Source organism: Silurus meridionalis, chromosome 10 (genome assembly GCF_014805685.1).
Source record: "Silurus meridionalis isolate SWU-2019-XX chromosome 10, ASM1480568v1, whole genome shotgun sequence".
NCBI classification, from domain to species: domain Eukaryota; kingdom Metazoa; phylum Chordata; class Actinopteri; order Siluriformes; family Siluridae; genus Silurus; species Silurus meridionalis.
In genome coordinates this window covers 3812301-3836487 of record NC_060893.1, presented here as the reverse complement: position 1 = coordinate 3836487, position 24187 = coordinate 3812301, and the positions used below count along the sequence as shown (strand labels likewise).

The following is a 24187-nucleotide window of genomic DNA, read 5'->3' as shown; positions in this document are numbered from 1 at the left end:
ATATGGCACCACAACAAACCTGGCAAGAGAGGGCCGCCCACCAAAACTCACGGACCAGGCAAGGAGGGCATTAATCAGAGAGGCAACAAAGAGACCAAAGATAAACCTGAAGGAGCTGCAAAGCTCCACAGCAGAGATTGGAGTATCTGTCCATAGGACCACTTTAAGCCGTACACTCCACAGAGCTGGGCTTTACGGAAGAGTGGCCAGAAAAAAGCCATTGCTTAAAGAAAAAAATAAGCAAACACGTTTGGTGTTCGCCAAAAGGCATGTGGGAGACTCCCCAAACATATGGAAGAAGGTACTCTGGTCAGATGAGACTAAAATTGAGCTTTTTGCCCATCAAGGAAAACGCTATGTCTGGCGCAAACCCAACACCTCTCTTCACCCCGAGAACACCATCCCCACAGTGAAGCATGGTGTTGGCAGCATCATGCTGTGGGGATGTTTTTCATCAGCAGGGACTGGGAAACTGGTCAGAATTGAAGGAATGATGGATGGCGCTAAATACAGGGGAATTCTTGAGGGAAACCTGTTTCAGTCTTCCAGAGATTTGAGACTGGGACGAAGGTTTACCTTCCAGCAGGACAATGACCCTAAGCATACTGCTAAAGCAACACTCGAGTGGTTTAGGGGAAACATTTAAATGTCTTGGAATGGCCTAGTCAAAGCCCAGACCTCAATCCAATTGAGAATCTGTGGTATGACTTAAAGATTGCTGTACACCAGCGGAACCCATCCAACTTGAAGGAGCTGGAGCAGTTTTGCCTTGAAGAATGGGCAAAAATCCCAGTGGCTAGATGTGCCAAGCTTATAGATACATACCCCAAGAGACTTGCAGCTGTAATTGCTGCAAAAGGTGGCTCTACAAAGTATTGACTTTTGGGGGTTAATAGTTATGCACGCTCAAGTTTTCTGTTTTTTTGTCTTATTTCTTGTTTGTTTTACAATAAAAAATATTTTGCATCTTCAAAGTGGTAGGCATGTTGTGTAAATCAAATGATACAAACCCCCAAAGAATCCATTTTAATTCCAGGTTGTAAGACAACAAAATAGGAAAAATGCCAAGGGGGGTCAATACTTTTGCAAGGCACTGTATCAGATGTTTTAATATGCTTGCTTTAATGACCTAATTGGTTGCTTTGAGAGTACGAACTTTATTTTTAATAGAGAAAATCATAAATGAGCATTTATGAAGAAAACTAAAAATATTTCAATCCTGCTCTTCATTGCACCCCATCTGTCATGTCTTTATTCCCCACGAGAGGGGCGCCCCACAATTTGAGAACCACTGGGATAAACGGACCACCTCTTGAGGAGAGATGCACTGGCTCTTACGGTATATTATTAATTGTGTTTATTATAATGTTTGACATCACCCTTATGTCAGAGTTAATTACAGTAATGTAACATGGGTTGCACTTTGAACATGAGATGGTCAGTGATAATGCAAATACAAATTAAATTATAACCATGATGCACTTCACTTAAATACCATTCGATTCTGCACTATAACAACTTCCTAGGCATTATTTTCTAATAAACTTGTTTTCGCATAAAATATATATAGCGTTGAAGCATCATTTGCATTATTATGTAATTGTGGTTCTATAAACTCAATGACACTGAGGTTGAAAAAGTTATCAGACCAATAAAGATTATTGAAATTTGTAGAATTTTCCAATTCCTTTTAGTGTGTCGTCTTTTGGTAAAGAGCAAATACAGTTTCATCAGGTTACAAGGCCCTCGAGTTTGGCTGTGATTTTAGAATTTAACTCCTAGATTAGCTTCTCTCTTCTTCTTCGTAAAGCCGGAAGTATTTAACATATCTGAGAAGCCTATTCTAGGAGAGCTCTGTGCTTTGAATACTTTAGAAGGATAAATCCAAGGGAGAAAAAAAAAACTCACACAGAGGGTTGGACTGAAATGAATCACTGGCAGGTAGCAAAGGGTTTCATTCATGACAACATTACTTCAGAGGATGAAAATCCTCAATGTCCAGAATAGCCCTCTCGCTGAAACCTCTCTTACCATGGCTCTCACATACTGCCCATATCCTCTTTTCTCTCTCTCCTCTCAATCTCTTAATAAATCCACACAAGGCACAAGGACCTTATGGAATTCATTCCTGGGTTTCCAACACACATAACACCCAGTCAGCTGAGGTCTTAACAAATTCCTTCATTATTTGCCTAAGTCTGTCAGCTACCACTTTGCTTCAAAAAGAACCACATTCTGCTGACTCCTGTTGTTTCTGGCTAGAATAAATCCTGCCCTGGTGCATTTCCCAACACAATCATGCAGACAGTTGAAACCCATATATTCACATCCCTGGACCTTCTTCAGTTTGCATACTGCTCCATCTGATCTACAGGAGTGTGTCAATGCATACTACTTACTTACATGTTCAGAAAAAGAACATCCCAATGAAAATTCAGGGCGTTACATCACTGTGTGCATCTGGGTCACAGACCTGATGGTCAGACCCTTAGTGGTGAATCATTAGCTCGGCCCGCTTGATATTGATTCTGAAGACAGATGCCTCACAGGGATGCCTCACAGGGATGTGTACTCATCCCCCGCCTGTACTCCTGGTTCATGCATGACTGCTTCACCAAATACACATCCAATGTCATTTAAACGTTTGCTCATGATCTAACTATCCAGAACCTTATATAGCAAAAACCTCACTCTTTAGTGGACTTTCTGGATGTTTAAGAGGGCAGCACACTTCATTGAAGCTGCTGGAATGTTCAGTGTCTCAGATTGCATCACTGATAACCTCACTTGATCCCTCCACCAAAATGATCATAAGGTTACCTGAAGAAACTACAGAAATTTACACTTGATACACCTATACATCACCAGATTCTACTGTTGTACTATAGAAAGCATCTGCCTGGGTGCATCATGGTATGGTATTGCAGTTTCTCTGCCCACAATCACAAGGCTTTCCAGAGAGTGGTGAGAACAGAAGAACTCATCACAGATCTCAACAAATTCCCAGCTATACAGGATGCACACAGTCAATTCTCACCAGATCTGGCAAGCGCTTTTGGAGCATCCAATCACACACAAGTCTGATATAGAACAGATTTTACCTGCAGGCTATTAGATTCTTATACAGCTTGTAGATCAGTTCCTCTCAATTCCCAGTGTCACCAAGTCACTTTACATATTATTCCTCTTCCAGTGTCACGTGATTTCTTAACTGTTGGACACGTCTTATATTTTGGTTACTTAACCCACTACACTTTACACAAACATTTGGAAAGTTTACACTTAGATACTATACATTTGATCATTACACTTTTGTTCACTTTAAATTAGCACACTACATTTTACATTTATACACTACATTAGTCAGGCATTTAAATGTTAAACTTTAAGTAAAAAGTAAAACTTTACATTTGGACACTGCAATTTACATTTGAACACTAAACTTTACATTTGAACACTACACTTGACATTTACACACTACACTTTACATTTACACACTACACTTTACATTTACACACTACACTTTACATTTAAACACTACACTTTACATTAATACACTACACTATACATTTGAACACTACACTTTACATTTACACACTACACTTTACATTTACACACTACACTTTACATTAGAACACTACACTTTACATTTACACACTACATTTTACATTTACACACTACACTTTACATTAATACACTACACTATACATTTACACACTACACTTTACATTTGAACACTACACTTTACATTTACACACTACACTTTACATTTACACACTACACTTTACATTTAGACACTACACTTTACATTTATACACTAAACTATACATTTACACACTACACTTTACATTTGAACATTACACCTTACATTTGAACACTACACTTTACATTTAGACACTACACTTTACATTAATACACTACACTTTACATTTGAACATTACACTTTACATTTAAACACTACAATTTACATTTAGACACTACACTTTACATTAAGACTACAATTTAATTTTAGACACTACTTTTTACATTTAAACACTAAACTTTACATTTGGTCACTACATTTTACATTTAGATGCTACCATTTACAGTACATTTAGACACTACACCTTACATTTAGACACTACACCTTACATTTAGACACTACACTAGTCAGGCATTTAAAATTTGTTCACTTTACTTTTGGACACTGAATTTTACATTAGGAAACTAAAATTTAAATTTACACACTACACTTTATATTTTAACACTACACTTTACATGAATACACTACCATTTCTATTTAGACACTACATTTTACATTAAGACACTACACTTTAATTTACAGTTTTTACCAATCGCTTACACACGTTTTCAAAACCAAGTCTCCTTTTTTCAAAACTCTACACACAATTCTCAAAACTGCACACACAAAATGATAAATAGCTCACATCTTCTTCAAAATGCAACACTGCATTCAAAATGCCATAAACACATGTCAGAATGAAGCATTTGCATCAAATGGCAAACACCTCTTTCATAATAATACATTTCTGGATATACCATGTAAACACTGCTGTTCTAAATCTAAAGCTCTTTGGTCTTTCATAGGCTTATATCTACATTTCAATACAATGTTCTACAGTGAAAGTAATCTGCTGAGAGAGGTAACAAGTACACCGGAAACGGCAATGCAATGTAGAAACAGAAAATATGTATTAGGCCAAAAATTACTGTTGTATAACTTAGCATACAACAAAACAATAAACATGTAAACCAAAAGTATATTCTTTACAGTAGAATACAGTAAATTGTGTGTGGGGTCCTGGTCCAGGAATTGGCAGGGGGGAGGGGGGTGCAGTCCCCAGTGCTAAGCTTCATCTCTTCTCCGAGCTGGGTCTGGCCACAATACTTCGTCCACATCACAAGCTACGTTTTCTCTATGTCCCCACATGCGTCCTCCATTGCCTAGAGAAGTGGCATGCGGGCCAAGGGTTGGCGATCATATACTTTCCAGTATATGAATATGAATATGGGGGTAGGTACAAAACTACAAATTGTGGATGGGTGGCAAACAAGTTTTGGACCAGAACATCCCGGTAAAAACAAACATTGTACCATATAAGCACAAACCGAGCAGGCGCCTGATCTGGATCAGGGACAAGCATTGTATGAATTGAATCCAGAAAAGTTAGTATATGGCCGGTGTTGTATGGACCCAGTGTGGCATTGTGATGGAGGACCCTGTTTTGAGTGATGGCATCACACATGGTTATATTACCCCTTACGCTGTCCAGGGACATTGGTAATTGCCCTCTGTCCTATTACATTTCGTCCACGGCGCCTGGTTTTGGTAAGGTTGAAGCCAACCTCATCCACATAAATAAATTCATGACGAATTACATGGGCATCCATTCAATGCAGTGTAGTAAATGGATGGCTTAGAGTTACAAATGTTTATGCAATACTATGCAGTCATACGTATTTTTACAGTACATTACTATAATGCTAAAATAGTCATTACATAGTTGCATACCTGTTCTCATTTCTGAAGGTTCAAATTATGGACGCCCCTGGAAATCGACTCAAGTGAAAAGATTTTGTGTGTAAGCAATTGGTAAAAACTGTAAGACACTACTCTTTACAATCAGATTTACACTTTACATTTGATCACTCTACAGTATAATTACACTTTACATTTAATCACTTTACACTTTGTCACTTACACATTTCAGCACCATGCCTTGAGAGTGAAAGTGCATGTTTTTGATGTCTTATATCATCGATAACATTTACTAAAGCCTCACCACAGCAATGTCATTGTTCCAATATTCCAGTTGAAGCTTGAAATTAGTGAAACTAAACACACACACTAAACCTGTAATCCCACATAATTATTAAATATCACATCTACAGACACAAGAACGCACATGCAGCACTATGAAGTTGTCACTGAAACGCTGTCGAACAGAGAATGCGTCCGAGTGTGTTACAGATGTTTCTGCTGATTTCTCTTTCTGCTGATTGAAGCAGGAAGCAGAGCTGGGGTGGGTTTTTTTCCACATCAGCTGAATCACAAATGAGGTATTGGCCAGTCTAAGCTCACAGAGCCAAACACACACACGCAATGTATTCACAAAATAACAGACATCCACCAGGTCAAAGTGTACGATGTAAGTGTACAATGCACTCCATCATTGTGTTCTCCTCTTACACTAGACACACATACATGACCTTGGACATCAAACATGAATGACTGAAAGAACAACCAAACAAGAGGTAGCTGATTGCTCAGAGACTTCATTAACACAGATATTTCGCTAAGATGTATGACAGAATGAAGGGATGGTTTTGCTGTTTACTGTAATTCACTTGGGTATAAAATGCAGATAATTCAAGATCGTATTCAAGTATAAAAACATTAAATACAATGGAGATGTAGTTCAGGCTGAAAGTAGGGATGCTCTGTGTACTCCAGCTGTATTGTGAATGGCTACTTGCTGCTTGATATTACCATATGACCATAATAGTATAATTTAACTATACAATCTGGAGAAAAGTATTGTGTATTGTATGACTTTTACAGCCATATGTGGTTTTCTGCCAAACAAAATTTGGAAGCAGACAATTATCATTGGATGTAGTACTATTCCATTTTTTCTTCAGTTGAACTAGAAGAGCCAAACCTGTTTCAGCATGACAATGCTGCTCCATGAAGTCTGCTCCATGGAGATCTGCTTTACATGAGTTGAAGAAGATCGACGCTATTCTTGCGATGCTTCTTTATGCATTTTGCTCAATAGTCATACATATGGATATACATTTTTACCTCAGTTCTCTGCTCACAACACACTACATCACTTTTATACTTACTAATATAATATGCATGTGCACATGCACACTTTGTACACTTGCACAAAGTCAGGCATTTTGTAGGATCAGAGTCAGGTGTATGATTCACCAATCACACCAAGCAGTTGCTGATGAACATCAATTTCATATGCAGGTTGAAACTCAGTCTACTAAGGTGAGGTTGTGGAGGAAGTTTCATGTCAGAGGTTATACAGCATGGCAAGACTAAGCACAAGGGATGCCTGGAAGTATGATGATCATAAAGTGTGTCTGGAATTACATGAAGATATAGAAGGTTTTGAGGAACCTATTGTACAGCTACAGTTCAATTCAGTTTATTTTTATTTGTATTGCGCTTTTAACAATGAACAGTGTCTCAAATCAGCTTTACACAGATAATGTGGTGATTAAAATGAATATGTTCTTTATAAGTGTAAGTTTGTCCCTGATGAGTGAGCCAGTGGCAACTGTGGCAAGGAAAAACTCCCCGAGATGGCATAAGGAAGAAACCTTGAGAGGAACCAGACTCAAGAGGAAACCCATCCTCATCTGGGTTGCACCGAATGTCCATTTATTACAGATAAACGATGTTGTGGTGTGCAGTGATGATGATCAGATGCAAACTGTAGTCCTGAGTCAATGTAGTAGACTGTTGACATTAACTACAGTTCAAATCCATCCTCAAAGCTCCCATTCTTACTTACGGAATACAGAAGATCTCTGGTTAGTCCTTTAAGATGTTTGGAACAACCTACCTGTCAAGTTTCTTCAAAAACTGTGTGCATGTGTACCTAGAAGAATTGATACTGCAGATGAGCCTACATGTCAGAGTGCACTGCTTTCATCAACTTAGTATTGTAATTTTATAGACATCTTTGGTGGTCCTTCCGAAGGAGAACAAAGCACTTAGGTGATAAGTAAAAACAAAATATGCAAGGGAAGTAGCCGTCCTGGCTCAGATAACTATCTCTCTCTCAGACCACTTCATTATCATATAAATACCGAAAGGTTCAAACAGCTTTGGCATTCTCTCAGATAATTGGTTAAATCATGAGCAAATGGTCACCAACACAGCAGGAGATGGAGACAAGGGGAACCATGTTTCATACAAAGGAGCATTAGAAGCTGGCAAACCTCTATACAGGATATATAATATAATTATATAAATATGATATTAATATAATATAGTTATAAAATATTTTAAGTAATTTCACAATAAAATAAAAAACAATAAAATAAAAACAACTATTAAAATAAATTGCATTCCTACAGTGGTCACACTAAATATTGATTTGACTTGGATTTCTCTTCTGTATGTTAACTTTCCAGTTTATTCCCTGTTAAAAATAGACTAAATTTTTTGACTTTTTTTAAAAAGCATTCTCACTTCACAAAAATAAAAACCCAGACCTTTGTTCCATTGTTCTAAATACAGCAATGTGTGGGAAGGTGTAAATTATTTTTCTAGTGACGTAGAAGAAGTGTAATTGCTTTGTTCCACACACCTGGTCCATTTTTCCGTTTATAAATGCCCTGCTTCGAGAACCAACAGCGACACAGAATGTTCATAAACTCATGAAAGTAATTAAACTGTAATTTTGCTTTAAAATTCCACGATGTTGGACTTAACATCAGAAGGTTGTGAGTTCTTTCTACTTATATTCACAAACAAGGAAGGAAAAAAGTTTCAAGACTCGCTCTGTTTACAAGATAGTTCTTTATTTATTTATGTTTTCACACTATCACCTTCAAAATAGTCCCCTTGCACAGCAATACAGCGCCCCCAGTGTTGTGTTCCTCACACTTCTGGAACGTGTCCTGGACGTTTTCCTTTTAAAGCGTGGCAGGCACCTTTTGCTATTTGGCACATCAGGGCTCCTGACTTTCTCACCTACATCAGTAGCTGATTTTACTAACACCCTTGTAGCTGAATAAATCTCCACAAAATCTAGTGGAACATCTTCTCAGAAGAGTTACTATAATAGGAAATGGGGACGTAATGTGGAATAGGATGTTCAAAAAGACGCACATAGCAATTATGTTCAGGTGTCTACAAACCTTTGTGCATATTGTGTATAAGTATATAGCATATCCCTGTGAAATACTTTCTTTAGGGTCATTCTTACGTCATGAATGTGTGTAAGTGTGTATGTGTGTTTGTGTCTTTGTGTGTGTGTGTGTGTGTGTGTGTGTGTGTGTGTGTGTGTGTGTGTGTGTGGTGTCCTGCAATGGACATCCAGAGTGTTTTCCCGCCTTGCGTCCAGGTTTTCCTGGTTAGTCTGGGTGAAAGAGAGTTCATCTGTGCGAGTGAAATTTCAAATGATCATGTATCTGTTAAAGATTGAGTCGTGACGGAGACGTAGACAGAGACAAAGACAGAATGTGAGAACAATGCGATTGTGTTATTTCCATCTCCAGGTTTCATTTTACAAACGTCAGCTCTACTTCGAGGTCCAGCGCGTCATAACTAGAACGTGTCGCAGGTGATTGTCCTTCTCGACGATGAGTGGAGAGAAAAGAGTCGCCTCGAATGTGACAAATTGAGTACATTCTCATTAGTGAACAATAAACAAGAACCGGCGCAAACATTTCACTTAGTCGGTGTGTGTGTGTGTGTGTGTGTGTGTGTGTGTGTGTGTGTGTGTGTGTGTGTGTGTTTAACTCTGTGTATATGATAGCATCTAATTGTTTACTGAAAATGTAGCCGATTGTGTTGGATGCTTTCATTTCTCATTTAAAAAAAACCAAACACATCTTTGCATGTTGATAATGAAAAAGTTACTCACTCAGATGAAAACTTGCTCGTATTTGATTACACTGCATCTGAATTCACCGTGTCTCCGAGCAGATTAAAGATGTTAAACGGATGAATAACCGGATCTGAATTCACCTCTCTCTCTCTTCTGTTGTTTATAGAATATTGGAAAACTATAAAAATAAAAATAAATCCGTTTGTAGAAAATGTTGAGGATCGATGCACATTAAACCTGAACAAACTGAACCCAGGACATTTTTATTACAGAAATTGTTTTGTCTATTTATGAGTTTCTCTTCTTTTTATTTATCCATGAATCGTTCTGATAACAGTCTGATTATAATTCAATTCCTTAATGTGTTCTTCCATGCATAAATTTCTCATCAGCCACTGCAGGTGAATGTTTGTGGACAACGTGACTGTCCTGTGAATCCTTTTAATCATCCTATTCCACCTTTAGTTTCCATTTGCTGCTATGATACACCCCACTCTTCTGAGAAGATGTTCCACTAGATTCTGTGGAGATTTAATGGAGATTTATTCAGCCACAAGTGTGTTAGTAAAGCCAGGTACTGATGTAGGAAATAAATTGACGAGGCCTGGGGTACATTCATCCCAATAGGGTTGGAGCTCCTGCTATATGCAGGAGATCTTTCATATCTTTTATCCCATGCAAAGCAGATCTTCATGGAGCTGGAACAGGTTTGGGTTTCCTCACTCACATGGGAAAATAAAAATTTGGTGTTACAGTTTGGAGAAAATCACATAAGTCAGTTGTTTGTTTATATAGTCTATCTAATAAAAGTTCATGCAACACTAAAAATATTAGTAGAAAACTAGAATATTAATGAACACGTGTGTGCCTCAAAGCAATTTAGGTTTGGAGGAGAAAAAAATCCCAGAACGTATATTCCATTTAAATCAATCTGAAAGCCTTTAGATTTTAAACGACTGTGGTGGGATAATAAATTTGTGTTCCAGGATGCTGTCACACAAACTACACATCATCAGTGATGTTTTAATAGAAGCTCTCTGAAAACACAGCAGAATTTAATTAACGCAGTCCTAGTTAACTAAATTTAACACCGAATGAGTTCACCGAACGCAAGAGATGCTTATTTTGTTGCTGCCTCCAAATCCCTGAGCAACTCTCAGTGTCACTTTCCCTGAAACAAACCTGGCAATGGGCCACTGGGAAAAAAGTGTATGCACGCACACACACGCACACGCACACGCACACACACACACACACACATTCTCATGTAGAGCAAAGCCTCCAGCTTTATACTGCTGCCCATTTCTATAAAAGCAAATGTTTGCTGGCATCGAAGGTTGTGCTGTCAGTGACCTAGACTGCCCTCTGCGACCACTAATTGGTTCAAAACACACACACACACACACACACACACACACACACACACACACACACACACACACACACACACACACATCTTTGCCTTACTACGCTTATGACGACTTTCCACCAAAATAATTTATAATGTAGCTAATTAACCCTACGTCTTCATCTAAATCTCACCCTAACTCAGGGGTTCCCAATCTTGCTTATTTAGATTAAAAACCTGCACCCACACAGTCCCTTTGTGGAGAAGATTAGACACCCCCATGCCCTTCCTTGACCTCAGGAACCAAATAAAAAATTCAAGTTTAAAAGAACCCGACTTATTTGGTTCCTTTAGATCATCCCTAAATGGTCAAATGTCCCCACAATATCTAACGTGATGTACACTCTCGGCATACAGCCTTTTTTTGGGGACTGAGAGTGTGCATTGAAAAAATGTGTGTAATGTACATAGTTGTTCTGATCTCGATGGTTTTAGAGTTCAGAAAAAAACAATCTAACCTGTTTGAAAAATATGTGATAGAAAGAAAAGCATCAAGTATATTACAATATTTTCGACAGGAAGTGAAGACAGCCGTTGACTACCTACTGGCCACCAAGGCCACAAAGGAAAATCTGATCAATCAGTAAATCTTTGCGGTTGCCCTTCTGCTGTCTCTTGTCTGTGATGTAGCCTTATTCCAGGTTCACACTGTGTGATTTTGGCCACAATTTGGTCATCTGAGAATGAAAATCCTAAAAGATTCTTATAATTCGAGGCTAAAATCTATAGCCTTTGATTGCTGCTTTGTTCACCGACAGCCGATTAATGGTCCCCTCACATTCACACGTTCACTCAGGTTTGTTGACGGTGGTGTGGTGGGTCGTCTCTTATCCCAGAGATCCCTCATGTCTGTGTTACCTTCTGGTTCTCCCTTTTAGTTATGCTGCTATAGCGAGTCTTGCCGGAGTCCAAACTGCACAGTGACATTAACTTTCATACACCAATAAGGACACTTAATAATCCATATCCTTCTCTTCCAGTCACCCTCTTCTCTCTCTCTCTCTCTCTCACTTTCTCTCTCTCAGTCAAGTTAAACATGCTCCTGGGGCTCCAGTGACCACTGTTCCTGCCCCTCTCCCTCCAGGCCTGAGTCTGGATAGTGTTCTCTTCAACTGGAGGCCACTCTTTGCAGCTTGGGACGGTTTCTTCTCAACGCCTTGGGTGATTCCGTGAAATTCCGGAGTAAGAGCAGGAGCTTTGAGGATGGATTTGGACTGTCAACAGTCTCGTACACTGACTCAGGACTACTTTTCGCTTCTGATCATCATCACTCTACCCCGCAAAATCGTATATCTGTAATAAATGGACATTTGGTGCAACCCAGATGAGAATGGGTTTCCCTCTTGAGTCTGGTTCCTCTCAAGGTTTCTTCCTTATGCCATCTCAGGGAGTTTTTCCTTGCCGCAGTCGCCACCAGCTCGCTCATCAGGGACAAACTTACACTTATAAAGAACATATTTACTTTTAATCACCACATTATCTGTGTGAAGCTGCTTTGAGACAATTTTCATTGTTAAAAATGCAATACAAATACAAAGTCAATAGACAAAGTCCGTCAAACCAAGAACCAATAGAAGCGCCTAACCGAAGTGCGATTAGTGCGACAACTTTAAACCATCTCAGCAAAAATGTGGAAACATATACAGCAAGAAGAGAAAAATTTTAAGTATTGGAGGGAAAAGGAGTGTTCGTATGATGATGTATCATCAAGGCATATCAGGAAGAAAATTAACATTGCAAAAATGTTTTTGTTTGATGCTAGCTACTGTTAGCGAGTGAACGTGGGTCTGAACGTGTCGTGGATTGATGACAAAACTTCTCACCTATTTTAGTACCTGACTCTACTAACACCCTTGTAGTTGAATTAATAAAAAATCTAGTGGAACATCTTCCCAGAAGAGTGGAGCTTATTATAAAAGGAAATATGACTAAATGTGGAATATGCTCAAAAATTATTTATCTATAGATTCTATAATAAGTAAAGAAATATATTTAACATTATGGAAAACCCATGCATGTGTGTGTGTGTGTGTGTGTGTGTGTGTGTGTGTGTATACATGACTCCCTGACCAGTCCTTTGTTACCTTTGCTGGTTTTTGCGTGTGTTATATTACTGCAATTGAATGCTGCATTCAATTCCAGCTCTGTGGGTGGAGATGATTTGAGCTCAGTGTGTGTCTCAGTCTCAAATGCTAGGCTTCAATAATTCTGTACCGTTAATCTGACATTAATTAAGTCTCTACTCTTCCCTCCCACCAAGCCAAAGCAGCTGCCTGTCTGCTTTGATATCAGCCAACACAACTCATCAATCTTAAAGCAACGAATATAACTTCCTGGTATTATAATAAAATTCATAGTAGAGTTTAGCTCTTCTTCCTTCTCTTTCTGTTTCCATGTAAAGCAGGCGTACAGTCATAAACCCCTTAAGTGCCTTTTAAAAAAGATTTCATTATGCACTGAATTGTCATTTGATCAAAATCAAGTTGTATTTAAAAAGAAAAACATGAAAGGGTCACGTGTGACGTTTTAGCCGCACGTGCCCTAATGCGATGATTGTTTTTCAGCCTCCAAACATTCACAAAGCCCTCGCTGTGTTTTGTTATTAATGTAATAATAAGCAAATTACACAAACAAATCCAGTGCATGTCATTTCTAATTTCCCTTGGGATCGGCTATCTCATTATTTCGAACCATTTCAACCCCAGTAGCTCTCCTTGATGCTGAAAGCCGTGAGGATCTCACCCAGCCATTACACAAAAGGCGACAATAAGAGATAGTATTGTCCCCATGTGTTGGAGTACTCTGTCTGTGTTGTCGTCTGTACTCAGTAGGTAATAGTTTATGATTCAAAGTGAATTAGGCACACAGCTAAAAAAAAAAAACTCTGATGCATGAACGATGCTCTTGCTCCTTATCAGCACGCTTCTCCATTAGGCTGTTATTCCGAGCCATTGCTTCCCCCATTAGTGTACGGAAGCCTATTAGACGGTAGCAAGAGCACTCACAGGTACACATCACACCTCACTGCTCTCGCTCCAATCAGCTTTCCATTCAGTGTGGCACAATAAAGATTAAAATCCACTGTCTTGCTCTGGTGTGACAAACTCGCTGGGATCTTTTCAACACAAAATGTGACCATTTTTTTTATACAGACTTGACTTTTTATATACACTTTATAAAAACCTCATGATAAAAAGCTTTTATTTAAAATGCTACTGCACTTCTGCATCCAGTCCATCTGTAGAACATATTCGCCAGCCAACTCCTAAATGGAAAAGTTATCTACATGAGAGTTTGAAAAAGAAAAGAAAAGAAAAGAAAAGAAAAGAAAAGAAAAGAAAAGAAAAGAAAAGAAAAGAAATTCACTTGTCAAATCTACTATACAGAACAGAGAAATTCTTTCTTAACATATCACAGCTTGTTAGGAAACTGGGGTCAGAGCATAGGTTCAGCCATGATACAAGTGCCCCTTGAGCACTAGCAGCTGGACAATACAGCTGTTGAACCATGACCTTCTGATCAGTAACTTGCAGCCTTCATTATTTAGCTAAATGGTGTTGGGAGAGAAAAAATGCAATAAACTGGTGTTTTTTGGCTATTTTTGCTGTTCTTGCTGACATTTTCATTCAGCAATCACCTTTATTTCTTCACTCAGATCATGATCACTTAAACATCATTTTGTCTGAAACATCAGGATAATGAGGTAGTTTTCCTATAATCTGTAGACTTTTAAAAACTTTTTGAACACTGCCCCAATGTATAAATTCGTCCGTAGAGGTTTTTCCCTAAAAAGTGAGCCAGCCAGCATTGACAGTGGCACTAAAAACTCCCTAAGATGGCCCGAGGAAGTAAGTCAAGTCAAGCCAAGTCAAGTTTATTTCTATAGCGCTTTTCACAACAGACATTGTCTCAAAGCAGCTTTACAGAAATCAACAGTCAAGGTGAATGGTGTGTATTTATCCCTGATGAGCAGCCATGGTGACTGTGGCAAGAAAAAACTCCCTTACATGTTATGAGGAAGAAACCTTGAGAGGAACCAGAGTAAACCCGACTCTAAATGGAACCCATCCTTATCTGGGTGACACCGAATGTCCATTCCCATCATTGTTGAGGTTATCACTGGTCACAGATTGAGACATGAATGCAAAACTGTGCATGGCAGCTGTAGCTCCTAACCACTGTAACACTGTTTACAACGATTACAGTCTAAATTCATCCTGGTCATGTGGACCATCCGAAGATCCAGCAAATCGTCTCAGCAAGAGAAAAATCTCCTTTTTTTCACAGTATTTAATTACTCTTTAAACACAAACTGAGGGATTTCGATTGCAGAAATTCAAATATGCTTTTTGTACCTACCTCTTCATTATGTGGAGAAATATTTTAAGGGTAAAGGAAAGATATGGCATTTTGTAGACACCCTTATCCACTTATAAAGCTGAAGCTTAACAGTCCTGTTTAAATATACAGCAATAACAATGTGGAAAGGCTGGGATTTAAACTTATGACACTGTGATCAGAATGTCAATGTTTGAAGCACAGCGCTACCCTTAATACAACTTAACACCAATCTCCTCTTGTACCACTCTCTTGAAGGAACGTTACTGCTGCTACCACATCTTTTAACAGGGGAAATCACCTGCATTAGTTATGCATAAGCTTTCAAACATTTTCTCAACCTTCCTTCTCTTTTTTTCCCCCTCCTTCCTGACTTCATGATTTTGCCACCTTGTTTAATGAGAATAGTAAGATATGCCAAATGTTCCCTGCTGCCCGGTTTCCTACACTGCACTCTGCACTCCTACCCTTCTAGCATGTTTTTTTTCCTCTATCTACAGATACAAAATCCTATAAATTCTTTGCTCCAGCAATTCATCCACCTGCCTATAAGAGCTCATCAATGCGTCACACTATTTCACAAGATCTCCAAGATCCGAACCAGTCTGGTTTCACTTTACAGAAAGTCTTTGTGGCTGTTACTAAGAAGCTTCACTGCACTACATCAGCCAAACACTCATCAGTCAACAACGAGACCCCTATGTGCCTCTCGAGCACTGGAGAGTGGCACAGCATGGCAGCAGTTTGCTTCTGGAAAAACATCAATATCTGTTCCATGCAGGCAAACCGCTGATGATCTTTTTTTATTTCAGAGCTTTTTTAAGTTTCGAATTAAAAATATGATTTGTCACATACACATTCATACAGAGTATGACGATGTAGTGGAATGCTTTTTTTTATGACTATCCAACATGTAAACATGAAAATAGAAATAGAGTATAAGGCAAAAAAGAGTAAATTAATAAAATAAGTATAAAGTATAAGTAAAATTAAAAGTATAGTATAACTAAAAAGTTAATTATTATATTTTTCTTAACCTTTTTTCATACATTTTTTCAGAATAAATTCAGAAGAAGGTCTCCAGAAACACTGTCAGTTTACAGAGAAATGCTTCCGGTCTGATTATGAGGAACCTCATTGTGCAGCTAAACAATGACTTAAAACGTATTTCCAACACAGCAGTGGATTTAATTAATGGTTTAAAACAAGTTCATAACCAGACCTTAACCTTAACTATAGAAGAGACAAAAGACCATAGGAAACAGAAGTAAGCAGTGGCACAATCAGGAAAAGGATTACAAAGAAGAATGCAATGGTTTGGTGAGGTCGGTTACACATTAAAAAACGTATGCAGAAAGGATATGCTACAAAATATTGTTATTTTACTTCATTAATTAAATTGGAAAGTGTGTTGTTAGCTAGTGGAAACTAGCAGGTAATAAGAGCTAACAAATCAACTGGTAGAAGTTAGTCCAGTTTGGGACTAATACATCAGACACAGATTGACGTCTTCCTATTTAAGATATGCAGAGGTCTGCTTCATCTCTGGCATCCTATTAGCTCAGGTTTGAGCTGCTGTAAGGACCTCTGGTGTATCTCAATTATAACAGTCATCTGGGACACAGTGCTCAACTGAGGCTGAGACCCAGAGTGTTGTATTTCCTAACAATAATGATTGTAAAAACATTTTTTGGAATGGAAACTGTAAAACTAAACAGTGAAAAAGAGAATTCAGTCCTTGTTAACATGAACAGACTCGAACCCTTTTCTTCCACCTATTTGGACACATGCCAAGTGTTGCAATACTTGGCATCCTAGACACATACAGGGAATTACTGGTGTCCCCAGTAAAGAATGAGGGAAGAAAAAAACTCACAGCCAGCCAGAAAACACAGGGTTTTAACTTATTTACTAATTTGGAATGTTTTTTAGGGCATTTAGAGAAAGGCATCTAACAAAAAGTTAAATCTCTCCTAGCTTTTATCTCCTGGGCGTCCTATGCTAATGTTGTAGATCTAATAGGTGCTTGTTAAACACTGTCTCATTACACACTGATGGTAAGTATCTCTTTTCAGTGTAGGCGTCCATTTAGTCTCTTTTGTGTGCAGACGGACGAAAGGGAAAAAGTTCAGCTTGGCTAGAGTGGCTGCGGTAGGATAGCGGATAACTATAGCAACAGCAAACACACGGAGGCCCTTTTTCTTTACTCTTTTCTATTCTTTTTATATAAGCAACTGCTTTTAACTCTAATTCCCATTCCAATCAGGAAATGCCCACCTTTTTTTCCACATTCTGTCTCGAATTCTTTTAGAATTTCACGTGCTATGGGAATGATATAAGAACTCACTCAAACATGTACTGTTGCTTTAAACTTAAATATATATACAAGAAGTTAAAACACTTCAAACTAAAATTGGATGGTGGCTATAAAGATGTAGCTGGTGATAAGAACTCAAAACCCATTTTTATGCTCAAATTTTCGTCACACATTTTTTCTCCTTCAGGCAAAAGAATAAACAAGTAAACCTACGCTTCTCTCGTTCTTCTTCTTTTTTAAACTGATAATGGTTTGACTGCTACAAAACATGACATTTAAAGCAAATGCTGTGTTGGATGTGCTAGGGAAAGTTAAGCACCACCAATGCTAGGGGATGTCACTTAAAAGATTATTGCTCTAATTTCACGGTGCAAACCCGAGCTACTTGAAAGGTGTTCATTCTTTCCTTTTTATGTGTCAAAGGAAAGAAAAGATTGCAGATTCTTTCAAAAGAAAATCATTTAAAAACCATCTTAGCTAAAAAGTTTGTGTAATGACAGAGCAAGTAAATTGAAACACTCTATTAGCTGATAAAGTTGAGCTTCACATTTGCATTTACGATACAGACACATTCCCCACAACAGCTCCCATCTCTCAGGACTCAGACAAGTTCCAGCTTTCCTCTTCTGCTTTAAGCAAGAGGTTTCTGTGGGTTTGAGGAGCAAACACATTTGGGAAACCAACACACTCTCAAACCTGCCTTCGTACACAGAGCATAGAGATTCTGTCTGACCGCAAATCTCCTCCGAAAAGCCTCAACCTGTCTCCTCTGTGCTCACAGGTGTCTCAAAGTGATGTATTCAGAGCACACGGTTTCCTTCAGGCTCTGTGAAAAATTTGCTATCTCTTCTCTCGATTCCTGTCCCAATGCACCTCCCTTCCACTTTGAGCTCTTATGCATGGTACTTACTTTCAAATGAAGGCACGAGTTCCTCAAACGAAGCAGTTTATCTCCTTTCTTTTCATTCACTTTGCCTCGGATTTCGCCTTCTTTGTTGCTCTTATACATTCACTCGCTTCCTCTTGCAAACTCTGTCTCTTGAAGCCACAGGGTTGTGATTATGGTATTTGTGTGTATGTGTGTGTGTGTGTGTATGTGTGTGTGTGAGAGAGAGTAGTGGGGGTTGTTGTATTTGGGTGGTGCCTCGGGGGGGTCGGGGGTGGGTGCTGAACGAGCAGCTCTCATGTTCACGCTTTCATTAACACAAGGTCACCCGAGGGATGACACTGAAATAGGAAAAAAGAAACAGCTATGAATATTTGAAACTGACTGGAACATACAAACAAAACGGACCTGCTGTGAGGTCTGTCTGTAATCTCTGTCAAGGATTTGCTCCAGATTTGTTCAAGTGTAAATAAACCCATCATGCATTGGGGCCATTGAAGACTGGTGAGGGCATCTAGTGCATAACTAGAGAGTGGCTAGGAGAGTACAGTATGTGCCCAGGTTATGGGATGTTCTCGGAGGGCAGGAAGGAAACTCTGAGGACTGTTTCATTGGTGTGTTCCTCTGTCCTCTTTTAGGGTCATCTGTAAACAATGAAAGAGAGTTTGCTTTGTCATTCTTAGATCCTGACTTGTACGGGGTCCATAAGGAGTGATGCAGTTTGAGACCTTTGCTTGACTCCTCTTGGTTCTGAAGGTACATGAAAATGGTAATATGTGGCTCCCTCCAGCAAATGACACAATTTCAGCAGTGCAAATTTAACTGCCTGTTTCCAATGCCATAGTTCTGCTTGATTGGTGACAACTTTTTGTACTTTTTCCACGCGCCGTGTCCACATTTACAAAAGTTGCTCATCCACACCGAAACGTCTGAAAATGCTCAGGTCCTTGTAGTGCGTACAAGCAAAACGTAAGACGCTCCGACCCGCGTCATTTACACCTGCTGTATATTTACTTTCCGGGTCTTTGAGACGCCTCGGCAATGTTTAAAAAATGCATCATCGTATTCGACAGCCTTCGTTTTCCCACACAGTCAACACTGTAAATTTAGCCACTTTGGAGAGCGCTTTTTGAGAAACGTTGTCTCAGTGTGGACAGAAGGTCAAAACGGATATAATTATGACAGTGTAACTCACTTGACAGTGAAAGGTTCTTGGGTGGATCTGGGTCTTTGAGAAAAGGAACCATACTTCCTGAACTGTTCTATTCTAGGTTAGATGCTTCCTTAAGGAGAGACTTTAAGAGATGTGCAATGGAAGTAAAGCTTCAAATGAAATGCTGAGAGAAGCTCAGTACTCGAAGAAACCTAAGGTGGTGATCACTCAATACCATCAACTCAGATTATCAACAGAGGATTAGCTTGGTGAAAGCTTGTGCTGAGCGCAGTTGTTCTAAAGCTGCAGGACAAATGGTACTTGATGGTGACTTGAGTTCTCAAGTCACCATCAGGTTTGAAGGCCACCTGCTTTTTTCTACACAAAATACAAGTCTAGAGATGCAGTGGACAAAGCAGGCCAAATTTAAACTTCCCCTGGGCAACAGTCAATTGTGGAGAAGGCTATCGAGGTGTGTGGTGAGACCAATCAAAAATCAAGAGTCAATTTTCATTCTTAGCAGGCTGTCTTTGTATGTAGTTCACGGTTCCGACTGTGGCAAAACTGCATCTACCAACTGCTCTGAGTGTGCAAAATTTAAGACCACTCTCCTCAACCCTCAGACCTCAGTAAGCACTGTTCCCCAATTTCTTTTCCTGCAGCTTAAGAATAAAGTCACATTGAAACAGCTTGATAGATGGAATTCAAAAGTCAGCCACTCTCTTCCTTGAAACCACACAGCTTTTTAGCAAATGTCTTTTTGGTACATGGGTCTTATAAGCTGCTTACATAAATCTCTACTTTTGAACCCTTATCTTACCAAATATTAAATTTAAACCCACCCTGCATTTTCTGATATCCAAAACAGACTATTTGTGCAAATGTTAAACCATATCAGAGAACTGTCTCACATGCAATGCCAATTTCTATTGCGTTTGGCATTGTTTACATAAACACAAAATCTTACAATGCAACATATTTCCAACAGTGCCAATGTTATCTGTTATAATATTATATACTGACCAGGCATTACACTATGACATTATAACATTATGACCAGTGAAGTGAATAACACTGATTATCTCTTTATCATAGCACCTTGTAGTGGGTGGATATATTAGGCAGCAAGTGCACATTTTGTCCTCAAAGTTGATGTGTTAGAAGCAGGAAAAATAGGCGAGCGTAAGTATTTAAGCGAGTTTGACAAGGAACATATTTTGATGGCTGGACGACTGAGTCAGAGCATCTACAAAACTGCAGCTAATGATACCTGTGGCGGTCGTTGGTAACCCGGGCCTCGACCGATCCGATATGAATTTCTCTTTTTCTGATCCCTTCTTAACGCAACCCTCCCCATTTGCTTGAAACTGGCACTAAAAGTGAACTGGCTTGTGCAACCCTAATGCTGGGTTAGCTTCTGGTATAAAGTGTATTGTTTATATGAATATGAGGTGACATGCAATAAATAGCACACATACTACAAACCATATTCTTAGAAATGCTACAGGAGTTTTAGCCATCACTTCAAGTTAGGACAATTGTCTTGTGTCTATGCTATGAGTCCCATTATGTGCTCAAAATACCAGTGCACAAGCAGATATTAGATGTCATACTCTACCCGACTCGTGGCAACCTTATTTATTTTTGTTTGGCCAACAGGGTAAATAAAATGCATAAAGAAGGATTAAGGATGGAGGAAGGAGGTCTGGATGTCCAGCACTGATCAGTCCTAACCGTCTACTCCATTCTGACCTGCACATGAGTGATTTCTCATCTTTTGTGTGTCTGTTGAGTCAGAAAAATATATTCAGATATATGACAAAAAAGATGAAAAAAAAGAACTCCAAGATTTTGGCCACATTGAAGTGTGCTCCATGTGTGTGTGTGTGTGTGTGTGTGTGTGTGTGTGTGTGTGTGTGTGTGTGTGTATGTGTCTGATGAAACCAAATGAAATCTTCCACTTCCACTCCAGCAACTGGTGATGTGGCATATATAGCAGTCCCAAAGGAGATCAGAAAAAAAGACACACACACTCACACCCCAATGCATTGAAACAGTATGCTGGTCTAGGTGTACAGCATATGGTATGGGGAAAGAGTTGACAGCCATTTCATTTTTTTTTTTTCATTTTTTCTTTCTATCCTTTCCTTATTCATTATAAGCTGTCTGTGTGTGAAGAAGGAAGGGGAATAGGAGGCACCGGGGAATTCTAATTCCTTAGAATAAAAATCTCTCTTACACAAACACACACATTTACAGCTACATGTCACATTGTTACAATGAGATTAATCTTTAACGGACTCAATAGAGATGTGACCATGTAAATGAGAAACTGCAAGAGAAAGACACTGCATTCATTCACTGAAGAATAATTCCAAGCGAGGTGTTAATATTGCATACTTACTGTACATTCAAGTCAATAATAGATAGCATTTCAAAAAAGTATTGTGTATATCAGTGGTGGGCCGTGCATTTGGAACCTGGGCCTTCAGTGTGGACTTAGCCTACTTAATCCACCTCGTAATACCACCACTATCACGTCGCAATTATAGAAAACATCAATACTATAAAAAAACGCAATATAACAACGCATTTCACATATGGAGGGTGAATACCATTTTACTAAAACAAGAAACCCAGTTAAGACTTCAAACCTCCACACTACAACCGCAACTGTGCCTCCTACATCATCTGGAGCAGTTCAGAACCAATATTTGTCTAATAACATGACAAAAACATTAAAATGTAAATAAAATCCAACCTATTCACCAGAGATACAGACTCATAATTTGCACCGCTCCTCAGAGGCTGTAAGCCAGTGGTGCCGTTCGTATTCACTGGTCTGGAAGTGGTGAACAAATTCTTTCCCGGGCTGAGACACGCTAGCTAGCTTCGGGGTTGGCCGACCTCCTCACGATGTCTAGCTTTTCTTGAAAATGGATTTTTAAGTATGTCCGAAACCAAATCAATTTCTCTTCCTCCGTTGGTGTAAAAAAAGTCTAACTCAGATGTATTCATGTGTGCATCACGCTACACATGTGTTTTGCCAGTCGAACACTGGGGTTCTCATACTGTATGCAGTCTTTATTTACTGAAAATACCTTATTAAACTCAAGTGTCTTCACCTATAGTTATCACAAACTACAGACAACAGTCAAACCAGAGCCAGTAGCCATTTATCCAAAATGACCAGACTGTTTAAAGAGCTCAGGTAAAGAGTAAGAACTTTCAGTCAGATCTTCCTACAGTAGGCACTCAAAATATGCAGGGTTTAGAGGAAAATCTATTGTCTGATCTCCATACATTAATGTGATCAAATCATCCTCATTGGTATAATTTTACCTCATCAGTATGAGTTCAACAAGGTCCCCTGGTGGTCTAGTGGTTAGGATGCGGCGCTCTCAACGCTGCGGCCTGGGTTCGATCCCCGGTCAGGGAACCGACCCCAGCCATTAGGGTTGCACAAGCCTTAGTGCCGGTCCCAAGCCCAGATAAATGGGGAGGGTTGCGTTAGGAAGGGCATCCAGCGTAAAAACATGTGCCAAATCAAACATGCAGATGGTCCGCTGTGGCCATGAAATTACTAAGCAATGTGATCAAGAACTTTGAGGATGAATTTGGACCGTAATTAATATCAACAGCCGGCTACAATTTGCAGTTGTGCATTTAAGCAGCCATAACTGAGCAGTACACATCAAAAATGAGGAACTTTATTGAATGGACATTTGGTGTTGAGGATGAGGATGGGTTCCCTTTCAAATCAGGTTTCTCTTAAGTTTTCTTCCTCATGATGTCTCATAGAGTTTTTCCTTTACCACAGTCACCACTATCTCAAACTTACAGTTAAAGATAAACTTACAGGAAAGTTATAAATTCATATTTTATAACCTCTTTATCTCCATAAAGCTGCTTTGGGACAATGTCCATTCTGACCCTGATGACCTGGACTTTTAAAAAAAAATCTTACATACATTATATTGCCAAAAGTTATTCATAATTTGCTTCTGAGAAGATGTTCCACTAGGTTTTGGAGTACGCTTGTGGACATTTGTGTTCATCAGACTCAAGGAACTGTAAAATTAGGTACTGATGTAGGTGAGAAGGTGAGGAGGCCTGGGGTGCAGTCAGAGTTTCAATTCATCCCAAAGGTGTTCAGTAGGGTTGAGATCAGAGCTGTATAGCAGGCCATTTAAGATCTTCCTCTCCAAACCATGCAAATCATATCTTCATGGAGATTCATTTGTGCACAAAGGCATTGCAATGCTGGAACAGGTTTGGGTTTCCAAGTTTAAGTGAACACAAAGTTGTATTATACCCTATCCAAAGTCTATCCCTATACAATTGTGTGCCTCCAGCTTTGTGGAAACAGTTTGGAGAAGAACCACATATGGCAGGAAAAGTCAGGTGTCCCAATACTTTTGTCGATAAAGTGTAGCTCAGCGGGTATATATGGCAGTCGAACAACTTATTCAATGTTTATAAGTTGTTGCAGAACCAAGTATGAGTA

At 39.1% G+C, this 24187-nt stretch overlaps 1 protein-coding gene across 2 annotated transcripts in view; it reads right to left on the bottom strand.

Moving 5' to 3' along the window:
- ptn (pleiotrophin) overlaps nt 1–18759 on the bottom strand; it is a 43321-nt gene extending 24562 nt beyond the window's left edge. The window contains exon 1 of one of the 2 annotated variants that reach the window (XM_046859603.1): nt 18552–18759. The gene's annotated coding sequence lies outside the window, so the exon portion shown is untranslated. The remainder of the gene's footprint in view (nt 1–18551) is intronic. The other variant, XM_046859604.1, reaches the window with a different exon arrangement.
- Nucleotides 18760–24187: the final 5428 nt, after the last annotated feature.